Genomic DNA, 17,962 nt, shown 5'->3' on the forward strand with positions numbered 1-17,962 from the left:
TTCATACTGGAAGCAAGTAGGAGGAAGGCCAGCGTGGGGTTGATCCAGGAGCAAGCAGGAGAATCAAATACTCACCACCGAGAACATCGCTGTCGCGACCCTCAGGACCGACGCATGGACTCTGGGGGTGATCTCCGTATTCTTTGAAGGCACAGACGATATAGAATCGTACATCCTGCACGTCAAGCACACAAAAAACACTCTGGGATGTGCAAATATTATCCTGGGGGGGGGGGGGGGACGTAAACGCCTGGAGCACCTGGTGGGGCAGCGAGCGCGAGGATCACCGGGGAGAGGCTCTCGCGAGAGCACTGGAGGAGATGGACCTGGACTTATTAAACGTCGGAAAATGCCCACCTTCTACGTGGCAAACGAGAACGGGGTCAGGAAGAGTATCGTCGACATAACGACCTGCTCGAGGAGCTTGCTGGGGAAGATCCAGGGGTGGAAGGTAAAGAAAGGAGTCACCAGTTCGGACCACAACACCATCTCGTTCAATGTACTTCTGAAGGAGCCAAAAACTAAGAGACCAATCAAAACTACACGGATCTACAACACAAAAAAAGCAGACTGGAATACATTTAAAGTAGAGTTTAACAAAAATTTGGAAGAAAATCGTTTAAATTTGGCAGAAATTAATAAAATAAAAAATACTACAATTTTAGAAAACAAAATTCAAAATTATACAGAATTAAAATGGAGAGATGGATGGAGGAAGAGTGCGTGAAGCGGCACTCTTGTACGAGGCCAAGCGAGGCAAACCGCAAGATATTTTGTGTGGCAGGCAAGTGGAGAGGAAGATGGCCTTTGGCCAGTCGCCGCACCCGTCGGAGGAACAAGGGGTGCGGTTCGGGTGCCTCGAGGAACTTGAATCGGTAACCGTGGATGAGCATAACCTCAGGGGGATGATCATCTACACGGACGACAGCAAGATTGGTGGCGGGGTAGGAGCGGCACTTTCGTGCTGGAGGGGGGAGGCCGAAACACTGGCCAGAAAGTACGTCTTGGCGTCTTTCTGTACGGTGTTTCAGGCCGAATTCTACGCGCTCTACCAGGCCACCAAGGTTGCGTTAGGTTCCTGAGTCGGCCTCCAGTCGGCCTGCATCCTGAGCGACTCCAGGTCGGCTCTCGAACTTCTGGGAGAGCAGAATGCGCACCACCCAATCGTTTTCTTTATCAGAGAAAACTTGAGAAGGGCTAATAGAAAGAATAAGGAAATTAGACTCTTTTGGGTGAGGGCGCATGTTGGTGTCCCAGGAAACGTGAGAGCGGACGAGCTGGCAAAGTGCGCGGCTGCCAACAAAAGGGGGGATTCCTTTCGTGAGGGGAGGTTACGGGAGGTTAAGGGGAGATTACGGATTACGGATTACGAGTGCCCTATCTCATTCATCAAGAGGACGATTAGGGAAAATACCATTAAAGAGTGGGACAATAGATATGGCGAGGAGAAACGGGGAGCACAACCAAATTATACTTTCCTAATATTTACGCGGCCTTTACATTTAAAAAAAGAACACAATAAACCAAACGTTGACACAAGCACTGACGGGCCACGGGGGCTCTGGGGAATATCTGGCAAGATTTAAATTGAAAACGGATCCGGGATGCATATGCAACCCTTCCCTGGAGGAAACAATAAAGCACCTATTAATAGATTGCCCGATATTCTTCAAAGCTCGCGCCGAAACAGAGAACTAAATGGAGGATGAGATTCATGAGGAATCAATTCCTCACATTATGTTGAACAAGAACAAATGTAAATATTTCTTAGATTTTTGTATGCATATTACAAAATTTGGCTTAAAAAAACGGTAGTACAAGTAATTAAAAAAAAAACAAGAGTATATTACCATATACAAAAAAAAAAGAAAATACCTGTACTCCGAACTGGACTAATAAAGAAAATAGCGATAAGCAGCTATAATCTAATGGTTATAGCTACCTGATATAAATATAAGTAGAAAGTAAGTAATATGTATAAAATAAAAAAGTAAAAAATATGTAACTAAAATAAGTTTAAGTATAAGGAATAAGTTATGATAAGAATTTAGGTAAAGAAGTGTAACCCATAAGTTTAGATTAGCATTGTAAAAATAAAGAATTAGACAGCCTATCTATTAAAAAAAACCCACTTGGCTAAACAAAAATTAAATATAAAAAATGGCTCTGGTCATGCCAGAGGATCAGTGGGTCTTATTTATGCTATGTATTATGCCCAAACGAGCTGTTTCTAACACGACATGGTCAGAGGACAATTGGGATATAGAACTGAGGGACGAAGATATTACGCCAGTAAAGTATATCAGATTGCAGGACAATACTAGAATGCGTGTAAGAAATAGACCGGCAGTATTACGTACCCGCTATTATACAATAAATAGTGATAAAGAAGCATACTACTACAGTTTAAAAGTATGCCACATTCCATTTCGTAACGAAGATGAGTTATTATTAGAAAATGAAACCACTGAAGAGTGTTTTATAAGGCGCCAAAGTGATTTTCGCCCATTGCAGGGTAATGTCAGCGCAGAACAATTCGGTTACGTTGAACGAATTATTCAGCAGGCTGTTGCTCAAGCTACCGCACTTAATGCTGCGCGTGAAACCGAAAATGCACCCGTTTTATGTGTTGGTGAACAAATTGTACATGACGATGATAACTTTTGTGAAGATATGTCAGAACAAGCCGTCATGTCCGATGAACTGTTCCTAGGCAGCATACGTGGACTAAATGTCCAACAGAAGAATTTATTTCAAAAAATCTCAACGGCAATTGAAAACGATTTACAGAGACAAGGTGGTCAGCTATTACTTCTAATCACGGGCGGTGCAGGCAGTGGTAAATCATTTCTATTGAAATTAATCGTGGCGCATATTAAACGTTGCTATGCACCAACTCTAGAGAGCTGTAATCGACCTTGGTAAAAAAAACTTTGCAAAAGGGCAAATATATATTGCACTAAGTCGTGTCAAAATTTTGGAAGGCATAGCCTTATCAGATTTGGACGCCAACAAATTATTAAATAGACCACACGATGACAGATCGTTGACAGAAAAAACAAGGTTGCGAAATCTGTCTTCCGACAATAAGGTGACATAATACAATATACTTAAATAGAATCTTCGAATAAAAAAAATTATTAGTAATAGGTAGAGATTAATAGGTAGAGGGAGACTAGAATTAAGACACTCCGCTCCCCACTTTCTTCTGAACTCTGGAGGCATTACGTGTTGAGTAGCTGAACTCAACTCCACGATTTGCCCTGCACACGCTACACGTCGCTTAAATTTTCCAATGGAGAATTCCATTGGTAAATTTATTCGGCTGCGTTAAGTATGACTGTGGTTCAAACACAAATCGGACAATACCACAATTTATTGTAGGCCTTAAAACTGTCATTATTAGCGACTGACTGACTAACTGGCGACATTGAGGACAAATATGAAAATGAAAAACATGAAATATGAAAATGATACTACTCAGATAGCTGATAATTTAACTAGTTTCCTAACAGAAGAATCTGTCACTGAACACTTTGATGATATGTCTGACAAGGTATGACATTGATTTTGAAAAACTGGAATCTGAAGTAGTGGAGTTTCACAAAAAATTCATGCTTGTGCGCATGTTTGTGGCTTCATTTTTAAGCAACTATGCATATTGTAAAAACTCTTTTCTCACAGTTTCCGAACAAGCTATTCATATATTTGCAAGCTTAAAAGAATACAAAACAACCTTAAAATCCTTAAATAATATAAACAAAAATGTTGTCACATGTATTGAATGAAGGCCTAGCTAAAGGCAGAAATATGTAAAGATATCAGGATAGAAACCACATTTAAAAAACATCTGTTATCGTTTAATGAAATAAACTTTGATTTTCTTCCAGTACCTGTGCTTGAGGAACCATAGTACCCTGCCTTACCTGCGTTGAGAGGAGATATGTAAAGATAATTTTAATTTTCTTTAATTTTAGTAGTATAATTCCTGGCCATAGACTAACGCTATGTTTTACAAGACGTCTATGATTTTAGTTAGGTAATCTGTGATGACGCTACGGACTGTCAAAAGAAATCTTTTAAAAAATAATTTGCTTAACGAAACACGTGTACAATTTTGTAATATTAGAATCTTTGCTAATAGTAATTTGTAATAAACATTTAATGTCGTTTCTTTCACAGAGAAACACAATGTGCTTTTAATAACTATTATCCTAAACCAGTAACATTTACATTATATACTGAGTGTCTCAAAAGAAATTATATATTTGATCAGCTTGCTGCGTGAACGCAATGCATTAGAGGGGCGCGGGGGGTATGTCATTCGATAGCCTGGCTCTTGGGAATTTAGTCGCTATGGAGCGTTTCTCAGGAGCGGACCACGCGTTGTGCGTGTGTGAATTTTACAAAAACAGTAATTCTGCGACTATAGCGCGACGAAATTTTTGCAACATTCGTGATTTTCATTACTTAAATGATGCGCCAAGCATACCTCTCATTCGGAATTGGGTAAAGAAGTTTGAAGAGACTGGCTCAACTTTAGATAAACCAAAATCTGGACGGCCAAGGTTATCGAGGACAGAAGAAAACGTAGAACGAGTCAATCAGTCTGTTTGTGTTGATCCTGACCTCTCAATTTGGAAGCGTGCAAGTGCTTTGAATGTGCATAGATCATCGCTTCAACGCATTTTGCACAAAGATCTAAAGCTGCACCCCTATACCCCTATGAAATTCAATTGGTGCAGGAGTTAAAGCCCCAGGATCCTATTCAAAGACCAGAATTCGTAAATGAGATAACTGAGAGAGTACAAACGTTCACCAATATCATATTCTCTGATGAAGTAGTCTCATTTTCATCTGAATGGCACGTTAACAGGCAAAACTGTCGCTATGGAGTACAACTAATCCGAAATGCAAGCATCAGAGACCTCTTCATTCGCCAAAAGTAACGGTATGGGCTGCAATATCATCGCGAGGAATAATCGGCCCATACTTTTTTGAAGACGCGGAGGGACGTGCACTTACAGTTAACTCAGAACGTTATGTGAAGATGTTAGATGATTTTTTGTTGCCTACACTGCAGAATTCTCCTGGCTATAGTTAAAGGACATAGTTCGAGCAGGATGGAGCGACGTCACACACGTCTAATGTGTCTCTACCACGAGTTCGTGAGATTTTTCCAGGAAAATTAATCTCCAGAAGAGGGGATATAAATTGGCCTCCACGCAGTCCTGATTTGACTCCGATGGACGTTTTCCTGTGGGGTTTCCTTAAATCTAAAGTGTACGTCAACAAACCAACTTCTCTGGCGCAATTAAAACAAAATATTCGCCACGAAATGGAAGCCATCACTGAGCGTACTTGCCAAGCCGTCATAAGAAATTTTAGCGCTAGGTTGAATGAGTGCCGTGAACGCGAGGGTAAACATTTGGATGATATTATTTTTAAAAAATAAATTCCCAAAGTTTGTATTTTAAAAATAAATAAACATTTTACTAATAAACTACTTCGTTTTTTTTAAATGATATATATAAATATAAAATTTCTTTTGAGACACTTGTATATAAGTAGTATGTATTCGTTGGCGCAAGCGCCAAAACCAACGAACACGTTTCTTCGGAAGTGTGCCAGACCCCGCGATTCGACTCGTCGAAAAAAAAAAGAAAGGCTTAGCCCCCCATTTGAATCGATTGCGCTGGGTCCCAGAGTCGTATCTCTAACCGTTCCAAAGATAGCTTTTCGATTAATTAAATCCCACTAGTCGATTCGCTTATCAGTCACCCTCATTAAGCTCCCGCCCGGCCTTATCGCTCACTTCCCCGAATTGCTAACGACGAACCTACGTCACAGTGCAGTGTTGCTGTCTCTTTCTTGCATTACTCATCACCTAACGACGCCACAGTGCCTGTCTCTTTGTCGCTATGTTGACTAATAAATACTTAATGCAATTTCTCTCATTTTAATCAAAGCGCCAGAAACCACGGTACAGTACAATATTGTATGTTAGAACCCGCGATATTAATGCAATTTCTTTCATTTTAATCTAAGCGTCAGAAACCACGATATTGTGGAATTTTAAACCTGCTCAAACTTGTAACAGATTTGCCATTATTACTAATGCCATTGTTTCTTTATTACTCATAAGTCATAAGCATACAGTTTGAATATTATCGTTATCATTTGCGGTATTTTAATAAGTTTGTTTATTTATTTTTTAATTGTTATTGTGGAATTTTAAACCTGCTCAAACTTGTAACAGATTTGCCATTATTACTAATGCCATTGTTACTTTATTACTCATAAGTCATAAGCATACAGTTTGAATATTATCGTTATCATTTGCGGTATTTTAATAGGTTTGTTTATTTATTTTTTAGTTGTTATTGTGGAATTTTAAACCTGCTCAAACTTGTAACAGATTTGCCATTATTACTAATGCCATTGTTACTTTATTACTCATAAGTCATAAGCATACAGTTTGAATATTATCGTTATCATTTGCGGTATTTTAATAGGTTTGTTCCTTTACATAGAATCTATAAAAGCCAAAAAGGTTTCTAGCATACTAACATTTAAACTGTCTTGCGTTACATTCATTCGTGTTGAGTTAAATAGTAGTTGAAAATGTCGAACTGTGATCATGTTACTAGTGTGTTATTTACTAAAGAACAGGAGATTGAAAGTAATTGCTGGACTGACAAGGAATTGGAGGAAATTTGCGAGATTGTTGAATCAGCAGAATGTGCTCTGGAAGTTTTCAACGATAAATTCACAAGTATTGAGTCAAAGACTTTTGATTCACAATTTGATGAAGCTTTCTCCAACATAAGTGAAAGTGTGGAAAAGCAGTTAGTAATAATGATTATTAATGTTTTTTAATTTATTTCTTTTTTTTTCCTTTTTAAATTTATGAGATGTTGAATTTAAAACTTATTTTTTTCTTTGTTAACCAGATTACAAGTTGGCAGAGGCTTGAAACGCGTAGCTCAAGATAACAATAAAAAAGTTGTGAAAATGAGACGTCCAAGTGAACCTTCAACTTCGAGGTTCAGTCCATCAGTTCCACCATTAAACATTGACATGATCAAGTGTAAGGTATGCAAAATACTTGTTAAAATGAGATATTTAGCAAATCATTACTATATATTCATAAAAATAATGCATTACGCATTCATCACAGTTTTCCTAATATAAAATTAATCGAAAAAGCATTTGGAAAACGTGTTTATACTTACAGAATAACTCCACTCTCCGTTAGTGATGAGCTTTTGGATTTTAATTTGTTTTTAAATTCCATCAAAGATACTCTTTTTACTTTAGTTAGTGAGAGTATAGTAGCTTTGAAAACCTTTAAAGTTAATTTGATACTCCAAGCTAATTTTATTCAACAATGTAAAGAATTGACAAATATTTTTGATTTTCAAACTCCGAATGTCGTCATTAACGAATCTGTTAATCTAAATTAATTTCTCGATTCTTTAAATGAAACATTTGCAAACAAAATAACTGAGTTTGAAAAGAAAGACAGCGGTTGGTCTATTTAGAAAATATTTAGTTTGGATATGAATGTGAATAAATTTAATCCACTTCGCGGATCTTCATATTCATATTGATTTGCCTCACGACATACAAAACAAACAGGCAGTAATAAATGTAAAAAATAACGAAGTTCAGTGCTTTAAGTGGGCTTTACTCTCAGCATTGTACCCAGCAAATAAAAGTTCAGATCCAGTAACTTCATATTCAAAATATGAAAACAAGTTAAATTTTGTTGGTGTTCCTTTTCCTGTGAAGTTAACAGACATTCATAAAATCGAAAAGTTGAATAATTTGAGTGTTAACGTTTATGGACTGGAATACAATGCTTTGAGTAAGTCTAACTCTGTGGTTGGTCCATTATATTTTACAAAGTACCTCAAACCTATTCATATTAATTTACTTTACATAACGAGTGGAAGTAATGGGTATTATTGCTATATAAAAAAAATATCTCGTTTAGTGAGTCATCAGGTTGCATCACGAAATAATGCCATTTACATTTGTGACGGCTGCCTTATTTATTTTAACTCAGGAAGCTCTCGATAGACATAGATTGAATGATTGCACACATGTCAGAACCGATCTTCCAAATAAAGATATAAGTAAAAACACTGGCGTGGTGAAAATGTACCAAGTGATAAGATAAAATTCGAAGGTTATGAAAAGATAAAGAGAGTACCCTTTGTGATTTACGCAGATTTTGAATCTTTTCTCAATCCAATCGATTCATGTTCCAATGATCCTTTTAAATCTTTCACTACCAACGTTCAAAAACATGATGAGTACAGCTTTGGTTATTATGTCAAATATTCATATGGTAATAAGCTTTCTAAATATGTTACTTATACCGGCGAAAATTGTGCTAACGTATTTTTGACAAGTTTACGTAAAGATATAGAAATTATTTGTAGAGCTAATTCTTTTCAAAAATGTCCTCTTCCTCTATCAGAAATAGACAACAAAACAATACAAGAAGCTTCTATATATTACATATGTGAGAGTGAATTAAAGGATGAACGATATATCGATCACGACTGGCATTTAGGTACTTTTATAGGTGTATGAGGTGTACGCCATAAGAATTGTAGCAAAAAAATTCATAACACCTCATTTATTCCTATAATATTACATAATCTGAGCAATTACGATGCTCATTTTATTGTACATGCATTAAATTTTGCCGAAGGTGAGGTACAAATCATTCCACAAAATAAAGAAAAGTATATTTCTTTCTCAAAAATTCTGAATGTAAATGGTAAAAAGGTTAGTTTGAGGTTTATTGACTCTTTCAAATTTTTATCGAGTAGTTAAGATTCACTAGCTAAGAATCTTAATGACGATGACTTCCAAGAAACGAAAAACAATATTCATCCGATAAAGACTTTCAGTTGTTAAAGCGGAAAGGTGTTTATCCATATGAACATATGACTTCGTTCAAATCATTAGAATTATCATCTTTGCCATAATCCAAGCGAATTTTTGCGTCGATTCATACCGTTGACGAAACTTGGGTCCACCACTATACTCCTGAAACCAAAGAACAGTCTAAACAGTGGATTGGACCAGGGGAACCAACTCCAAAGGCAAAAACATTTTTTTCGGCGAACAAGGTTATGGCTACTGTTTTCTGGGATGCAAGAGATTATATACATTGATTACCTTGAAAAGGGTAAAACTATCACTGGTCAATACTACGCAGACTTATTGAGTCAACAACAACAACGTTTGAGCCACGAGGTGAAAATTAAATCCTCCTCATTTGGTGAAGAAAAGAATCTTGTTTCATCACGATAACGCACCAGCGTACAAGACAATCGTTGCGATGGCTAAAATCTACGATCTGAAGTTTGAATTGATGCCGCATCCTCCCTACTCTCCAGACCTAGCCCCGAGTGACTATTATCTGTTTCCTAGCCTCAAAAAATGGCTTGGTGGTAAGAGATTTGCGGACAATGAAGAAGTAATCGAAGCTGTAAATGAGTATTTTGAGGAGCTTGACGAATCAGTCTTTAGAGATGGCATTACTAAACTAGAATACCGCTATGAGAAATGTATCAGCCTTGGAGGAGATTATGTTGAGAAATAAAAAAAAATTCTTAAAAACGTTGTTTTTCTTGGTCAAGCCGGAAATTTATCAATCCACCCCCGTATACCAAAGGTGAACTAGAATGATTAACAGATTTTGGCAAAATTGCTTTTGTCAAATCCAGTATTAGAGGAGGTATATCGCAATGCAGTAATCGCTATGCAAGAGCAAATAATCCACACATGAAAACTTTTGATAGTAATGATCTTATTTCATATTTAATTTATCTTGATGCAAACAATTCATATGGGTGGGCTATGTCTCAATACTTGCCTTTGTCTAATTTTGAATGGGAAGATCCTTATGTAAATTATAATGTACCAATCACCTCTGATATTGGATATATTTTAGAAGTAGATCTAGAATACCCCGATAGCTTACATGATGCTCATTCCGACTTTCCATTGTGTCTAGAAAATATTTGTGTAGATAATTCGAAAGAATCTATATTAGTTACTAATTTATATAACCAAAAAAAATGTTATCCATTATAGAAATCTTTTTCAATGTGAGAAATATGGTTTGCGAGTACAAAAAGCTTATAGAGTATTAAAATTGAAGCAAAAACATTGGTTAAAAAAATATATTGAATTAAACACCCAATTACGAACTTTAGCAACATCCGACTTTGAAAAAGATTTTTATAAGCTGATGAATAGTTCTGCATTTAAAGACAGTCTCGGTTAGCGCGTTAAGCGTTATGCACGTGCGTAAAAACCGGTTATAACGTGCTGTAACGAGGCATAACAGCTTTTAGAAGTTGTCGAGATTTTATTTTTTACTCGTAAATTAAATAAATAAAATAATGGACTGTCAAAAATGCAAGAAAGTTCTATCTAAAAAAGGATCACATTTCATGTGTCAGGGACCGTGCCAGGGTACTTTTCATAGGGGATGTGTCAAGGGATTAGCGGCCGATATTAAAAACGGCATCAATCGGCTTTATTGTAACAACTGTGAAGATGATGAATCAGAGGAAGACGAACAAGAGGAGGATTCACAGGGGTACACTGAAATCCTTAAGGATATACAAAAAAAAGTGTCTGCCATTCCTGGGTTAAAAAACTGGACTCCATTACACAAAGCATGAGTTTGCTTTCCGATATGTACGACGCATTAATTGCGGAGCACGAGCAATCAAAAGTTAAAATACAAAAACTCGAGAAAATTATTGCAAATGTGAATAACAAATGCGTGTACTTGGAAAAACAGAACATCGCCGTTGAACAAAAAATACATGAGACTGAGTTTGTAAACATAATATTGAGATCGTAGGTGTTGAGCAGCTTCCAAGTGAAAATGTCCTAGACATTGTTACTAAAATAGGTAGTGTTATGAAAGTCAGTAATGCCGATATAGAATGGGCTAGACGTACTATACCGATACAGGTAGGCAGGAAACCTGCATCTATCATTGTTGGCTTTATAGGTGGCTGGGGCGGAATCCAGGGACAGATGGCTCGCCCAGCGACGCAAATTGTCGGATTCGAATAGTAATTGTTTTACAAATGGATCGGCTACAAACAAAATATATATTAATGAAGACCTAAGTCTACGCGAGCCTTACTATGGAGTTCTAAAAAACAGCTGAACACGAATTTTAAATATATACTAGTCAAAACAAAATAAGGGCCACTACGTATTTTTGCACTTTGGGTTAATTTATTTTTCATATGAATGCAATCTTGAGTGGTTGATACTTATGGTACGTTCATCTTAAGTGTTGACAAGTTCTATTTGAGTATACTGCCAGTAAAAAATTGTGAAAGTAGGTAGATTTAGAGATTTATTGGAACCACTTGATTTAACCCTTATTTAAGTTGATAGTTAAATTCAGTCAAAGTTTGGAACTAGTCGTGCGTAGTTCAAATAATGTTTAACTATCGTGTTAATTGATCTTTTGCGAACACAATGCCAAGGATTCGACGAGATATGGACTTGCCAACCATAATCAGAGCTGTAACTTTAATTCAAGAAGGACATTTACAACGTTTTGTAGCTCTACAGCTCTGCTATTCACGAAGAGATCCAAAATGGTTGGAATCGTTTTCAAGAGACGGGAACGGTATCCAGAAGACGAGTATCAGGCAGAATTAGATCCACCACCGCGCAAGAAGACCGCTATGTTCTTTTGACTGTGCGAAGAGAGCGTTTTATCACAGCTCACTGCTTACAAAATCGCTTGCGGCAAGCCACAGGTACCCGCATTAGTGATCAAACAATTAGGAAATGGTTGCACGAAGACCAGCAGTTCTCCAGAAGACGAATATTGCGAATTCCACTAACAAGTGCTCATCGTGCATACCGTTTAGCGTATGCAAGGCAATATCTTACCTGGGACATAAGTGACTGGGGCACAGTGTTGTTTACTGATGAGAGCAAAGTGATATTCTTTAATGATGATAGGCGCATTAGTGTGTAGAGACGTGAAGTTGAGCGATTTTCAGATGCTTGCATCCGAGAAAGTGACAGATTCGGGAGTCCCAATGTGATGGTGTGGGGAGGCATCAGTCTATCGGGTAGAATTGAACTAATAATCCTAAACGGAGGCACTGTAACAACTCAGCGATACATTGAAGAGGTTATCAGACCTCATGTGGTGCCTTTTGCTCAGAGAATTGGTGCAAGATTCAAGCTGATGCACGACAATGCACGCGCACACATTGCTCGACCCACCAAAGCAGCTCTAGAGGAGGCTGAATTTGAGGTGTTACCTTGGTCTGCCAACAGTCTAGACCTCAACCCGATAGAATACTTGTGGGATCTACTCAAACGAAGCGTTCGAAGTACTGACCGGCCCGCACATAACGAGCCACAGCTGATTGAAGTGCTCAAATCAAGCTGGGAGCAAATTCTTCAAGAAACTGTTCGAAACCTAATTGAAAGTGTCCCTTACAGGCCTCGGGATTGTGTACAAAAATGAGGAGGACACACATGATACTGAAGACAAAAAAAAAAGGTTTAGAAATGCTAAAAGTTGTTGAAAGCTTTATGAGCGCGAGTGAATTTTTTGTCAAAATTGCATAGTTAGTTGAAAAAATTCTAAGGTAATTTTATTGGATCGATTTTAATTAAATTTTAAGTTAATTACATTAGAAAATGGTAAAGGTAATGAACTTAATCATTTTCTAATACCTAAGTCCCAGTAACACATAAGTATACTTGAAAATTGCAGTGGCCCTTATTTTGTTTTGAGTAGTGTATATGGGTTTCAAACGAGAGAATTCTAATCATTGTGGAACTACGTAATTTATTGGGCAGCTTACCTGCGCACTCAAAAGTTATTTTTTGTGACGACATTAATATTGATCTGTTAAAGCACCGGGATAATAGTGTTATATTATGTGTGTGTATTAAGTCATTGGAAACCATAGTCAAATGATACCAGTTTGCCAAAAAACGTTCTTGGATGCTCTTCTGGTTAAAAAAGATAGAATTAAGGGTATTATGAGAAGATTTTATGAAAGTGGAGGGAATCATCCAGAAGAAAAGAGAGGAGGTGATCGAAAATCCCAAAAAATCTCGGCAAAAAAGTGGCAGTTAAATATTTTATTGAGAAACTTAAATGCCAAGAAAGTCATTATTGTCGCCCAAAAACACAAAGATTATATCTCCCGGCCGAGCTTAATATTCGAAAATTATGGCGGTTCTATAATGCAGAAAATCAGAATGATCTTAAGGTTACACAAAGTTTTTTTCGCAATATATTTAATACATGTTACAACATTGGTTTCGGTTCCCCGAGAACAGACGTCTGCTCTACATGTATTTCTCTGCGCGTCGCGCGTCGCGTTCAGATGTTCTACAAGAACATTTGAACGCGACCCATGAAAAAGACAGGAACTTATGACTAATAAAAGAATTCACAGATTAAAGTATAAAGCATTTTACAAAATACTCCAAGAGGAAGATGAGACTATTAAAACTATTACATTTCACTGTCAGAAAAGCCAGCCACTACCTAAGCTTCCAGACCAATCAGCGTATTTTAATTTTTATCACTTTGCAATTGTAGATGGAAATTCTAAGGCAAAATGAAATAAAAAAAATGTAAATTCATATTATTGGAGTGAAGTAATCCATAATAAGGCAGGAAATCAAATTGTAAGTGCAGTATATCATTACCTACAACATGTTACTTTTAACAAGAAAATCGAGATTTTACGAGTGGTATGCGACGGTTGTTCCGGGCAGAATAAGAATACTGCAATGGTTGTTATGTTGGGCAAATGGTTGTATTGTGAAGCACCTAGACATGTAAAAAAAATTTAATTAATATATCCCATAATAGGACATTCCTTTATACCTCCTGACCGTGTATTTGCTAGGATCGAAAAAATATTAAAAACTAAAGATATTGTAACTTGTCCAGCAGAATACGTCTCTGTGCTTGCGGAAAACGGAACTGTCATAGACCTGTCAACTATACCAGTTTACGAGTGGACGAAAGCTTATGAAAGAATTATAAAACCTACTACCTCTTGGCATTTTCCTTTTATGAAATCGAAGAGTTTTTTCATAACAAAAAATAATAAAAAAATTACAATGCTTTCTCCCGCGTTAGTACTAGCAAATATAAATTTTCCAATAAAGGCAAAGGTGGACGATGTTGTCAAACTTCTCGAAAAGCATTTCGGGACAGATTGGAGAAATTTGTCTACTTTGGAGTATTATAAAAATATTGAAGAAAGACTGCATGCAAGTGTCGAAACAGTATTCAGTAGCTTCGATAGTGAAAATAATGTAGAAGAGCATTATTGTGAATATGGTTTTGAGGATGTTGAAAGACATATTTAAAATTGTTCTTAAATTCCACTTTTTTATTTTATTTTATTATTTGTTTTTAATTTAATTAATAAACAATGTTCAAACTTTCACCTCTATTAATATTTCCATGTTCCTAGAATCTTAAAGATGTACCTAAATTGTTTCATTAACATAACGACAACGAACAGTATTTATGTCAAACCCCACTAAATTCAAATGTATGCTTTAAAATCCACTAAAACCAAAATTGTAATGGTTATTTTTACGTTATTTTTAATTATTCTCCTCGGAGACTAATTAAACTCTCTTCTTCTTTAGTATTGCCAGTCTTAATATAAAGTATCTCACTGTATTTTTACGTTTTACCGATATTTAATGAAGTGTTATGGCGGGGTTTGAAATTAAACTCGTCAAATGTGCATCGTGCAACCCTTTTAGCATATCCAAGTCAATATCTTGCCTAGGACATAAGCGACTGGAGCACAGTGTAGTTTACTGATGAGAGTAAAGTGATTTTTTTTTTAATGATGATAGGTGCATTAGGGTTTGGAAAGGTGATGAGTGATTTTCGGATGCCTGCATCCGATAAAGTGACAGATTCGTTGGTCCCAATATGATGGTGTGGGGAGGCATCACGGTATCGGGTAGAACTGAGCTAATAATCCTAAACGGAGGTATTGTAACAGCTCAGCGATACATTGAAGAGGTTATCAGACCTCATATGGTGCCTTTGAATCTGGTGCAAGATTCAAGCTGATGCACGACAATGCACGCGCACACACTGCTCGAACCACGAAAGCAGCTCTAGAGGAGACTGATATTGAGGTGTTAACTTGGTCCGCGAACAGTTCTGACCTTAACCCAATCGAACACATGTGGGCTCTACTCAAACGAAGCGTTCGAAGCACTGACCGGCCAGTAAATAACGAGCGACAGTTGATTGAAGTGCTCAAATCAAGCTGGGAGCAAATTCCTCAAGAAACAGTACGACACCTGATTGAAAGTGTCCCTTCCAGGCTTCAGAAATGTGTACAAAAAAGAAGAGGACACACACGATACTGAAGACAACAAAAAAGTTTTACAAATGCTAAAAGTTGTTGAAAGCTTTATGAGCGGGAGTGAATTTTCGTCAAAGTTGGATAGTCCGTTAAAAAACAATCTAAGTTAATTTTATTGTATCGATTTTAACTAAATTTTAAGTTAATTACATTAGAAAACGGTAAATCTAATGAACTTCATCATTTTCTGATACCTAAGTCCCAGTAACACATAAGTATACTTGAAAATTGCAGCCCTTATTTTGTTTTGAGTAGTGTATTTCCGCCATATCCTCTTTGAATGATATTTACTTTAAACCTAGTAACATCATATTTGCTAGACATAAATTAAGTACTCGTATACAACAATCAGGAGAATTTATAGATCAATACATTCAAAACTTTTAATTACTTGCCAAAGATTGTGATTTTAAAACAGTTTCTGCTGAACAAAATGAAAAAGATTTTATTAGAGAAGAATTTATATCTGGTCCAAGTTCATCCACTATTCGACAACGATTTCTTGAAAATCTAAACCTGAATCTCGAAGATGCTGTAAGTCAAGCAAGAACTCTTGAATCCGCGCAAATTCAGTCCAACGATTATACAAATCCTAATAATATGTTAGCGGCTGCTAACATACTAATACTACTAGCATATACTAAATTTCATAAAAGAGAACAATTGATACTATAATCAGAAAATCAAAATTAGGAGGGATATCCATATCTGGATGATATTACAATATGCGGAATTGACCAAGAAGACCATGATGAGAAATTAGATAAGTTTATGAAAGTCGCTGAATATTATAATTTAACTATATTATAAATAAAGGCAAAAGTGAATATTCATTAAAAGAAATTAATATACTGGGCTGTAATATATGCAATGGAAGACAATGGAAGACCCGGACCGTTTACGTGCTTTAATTGATATGCCCATCCTTGCGTTGTGTTAAACGCGCTCTTGGGTTGTTCGCATATTATTCCAAGTGGATTTAATTTTTTTCAGAAAAGTTACATCCACTCGTTTTAGTACAGAAGTTTTCACTGAACGATACGATAAAAGGCTTCCTTCGTAGAGCTAAAATATATTATTACACAATCTTCTTTATCCGCGATCGACTCGCGAGAACAATTTACCGTCGAAACCGATGCGTCAGAGTTTTCTATTGCTGCTTCACTAACACGAAATGGGAAACCAGTTGCATTCTTTTCTCGAACTGTAAATAACTGTGAAAAGCAATATCCAGCAATAGAAAAAGAAGCCTATGCGATTGTAGGGAGTCTTAAAAGATGGAGTCATTTTTTGCTTGGTAGACAATTTTACCTTATAACGGATCAAAAATCTGTAGCATTTATCTTACAAAGACATGTCAGTAAAATAAAAAATCAAAAAATTCAAAGATGGAGGTTAGAGCTATCAAATAACAACTTTCATATAAAATATAGACCGGGAAAGAAAACGTTGTGGCTGTGTGTGTGTGCCTTATCCCGTCAAATGTGTGCGTCGATGACAGAGAGTTATGATAATTTAAAGAATAAAATCAAATTTTTTTAAACATAAAGGGATTCTAATCAAAGCCACAACACCCTTTGAAATCTTGTCCATGGATTTCAAAGCACCCCTACCGTCAACAAATAAAAATAAATATATCCTCACAATAATTGATGAATACTGCCGATTCCCATTTGCATATTCATGTACAGATACATCTTCAGAAACAGTCATCAAATGTCTAACTAACCTTTTTTCAGTTTTCGGCATGCCTGCTTACGTACATACGGACCAAGGTACTGCGTTTATGTCCACAGAGACAAGAAATTTCTTGATTAACAAAGGTATTGCTGTCAGTCGCTCTACTCCTTATAATCCCCAGGTAAACGGACACGTAGAACGTCTCAATGCTACTCTGTGGCAAACCATGCGGCTTGCTTTTAAGTCCAAAAATTTACCTACAACTATGTGGAAGATGGTTTTATTGCAAGCATTTCATAGTATCAGATCACTGTTATGCACTGCGACAAATGAGACACCCCATGAACGGAAGTTCTCACATTCTAGATGATCATCTTGGGGATAATCTATACCCACATGGGCTTGAGTCTAGCAAAAAAGCATTCTATAAAAGGAACCCTCGACTATCTAAATATGAACCTTTATTGGAAGAAGTTGAAGTAATCGAACCAAATCAAGGGTACAGCTTTGTTAGATTACAAGACGGACGTGAACATTCAGTAAATAATCGCCATTTGGCACCCTGAGGTCAAATAAATAACGAAGAGGATAAGGAGAACGAATCTGTATGTATTTCTTACAGACACCGATGATGATTCTTCTCATGCGCAATTTGCATGACGCATTAGCCTCTCTAGATTGTATTAAGAAATATGTAATAAATGTCATGTATTATGATTTCAATAAAGATACCAAAATGGCAGGTATGATTATTATAATTTTTTGGCTAGACACCACAATATATCACTTCGAAGGCCCAAAACCTACTTCAATGAATAGAAGTAATAGATATA

The 17,962-nt window shown here is 36.6% G+C and overlaps 1 pseudogene across 1 annotated transcript; it reads left to right on the forward strand.

The window, feature by feature from the left end:
• Window positions 1–13,002: 13,002 nt before the first annotated feature.
• Window positions 13,003–16,725, forward strand: LOC146533083 (uncharacterized; annotated as a pseudogene). Its single transcript, XR_014878649.1, has 2 exons — window positions 13,003–13,399; window positions 13,455–16,725. The product of XR_014878649.1 is annotated as an uncharacterized LOC146533083 (transcript).
• The last annotated feature ends 1,237 nt before the right edge of the window (window positions 16,726–17,962 follow it).

The sequence above is a fragment of the Heliconius melpomene genome, chromosome 13, assembly GCF_056956725.1.
Source record: "Heliconius melpomene rosina isolate 202511_hmr_F chromosome 13, ASM5695672v1, whole genome shotgun sequence".
In the NCBI taxonomy this organism is placed as follows: Eukaryota; Metazoa; Arthropoda; class Insecta; order Lepidoptera; family Nymphalidae; genus Heliconius; species Heliconius melpomene.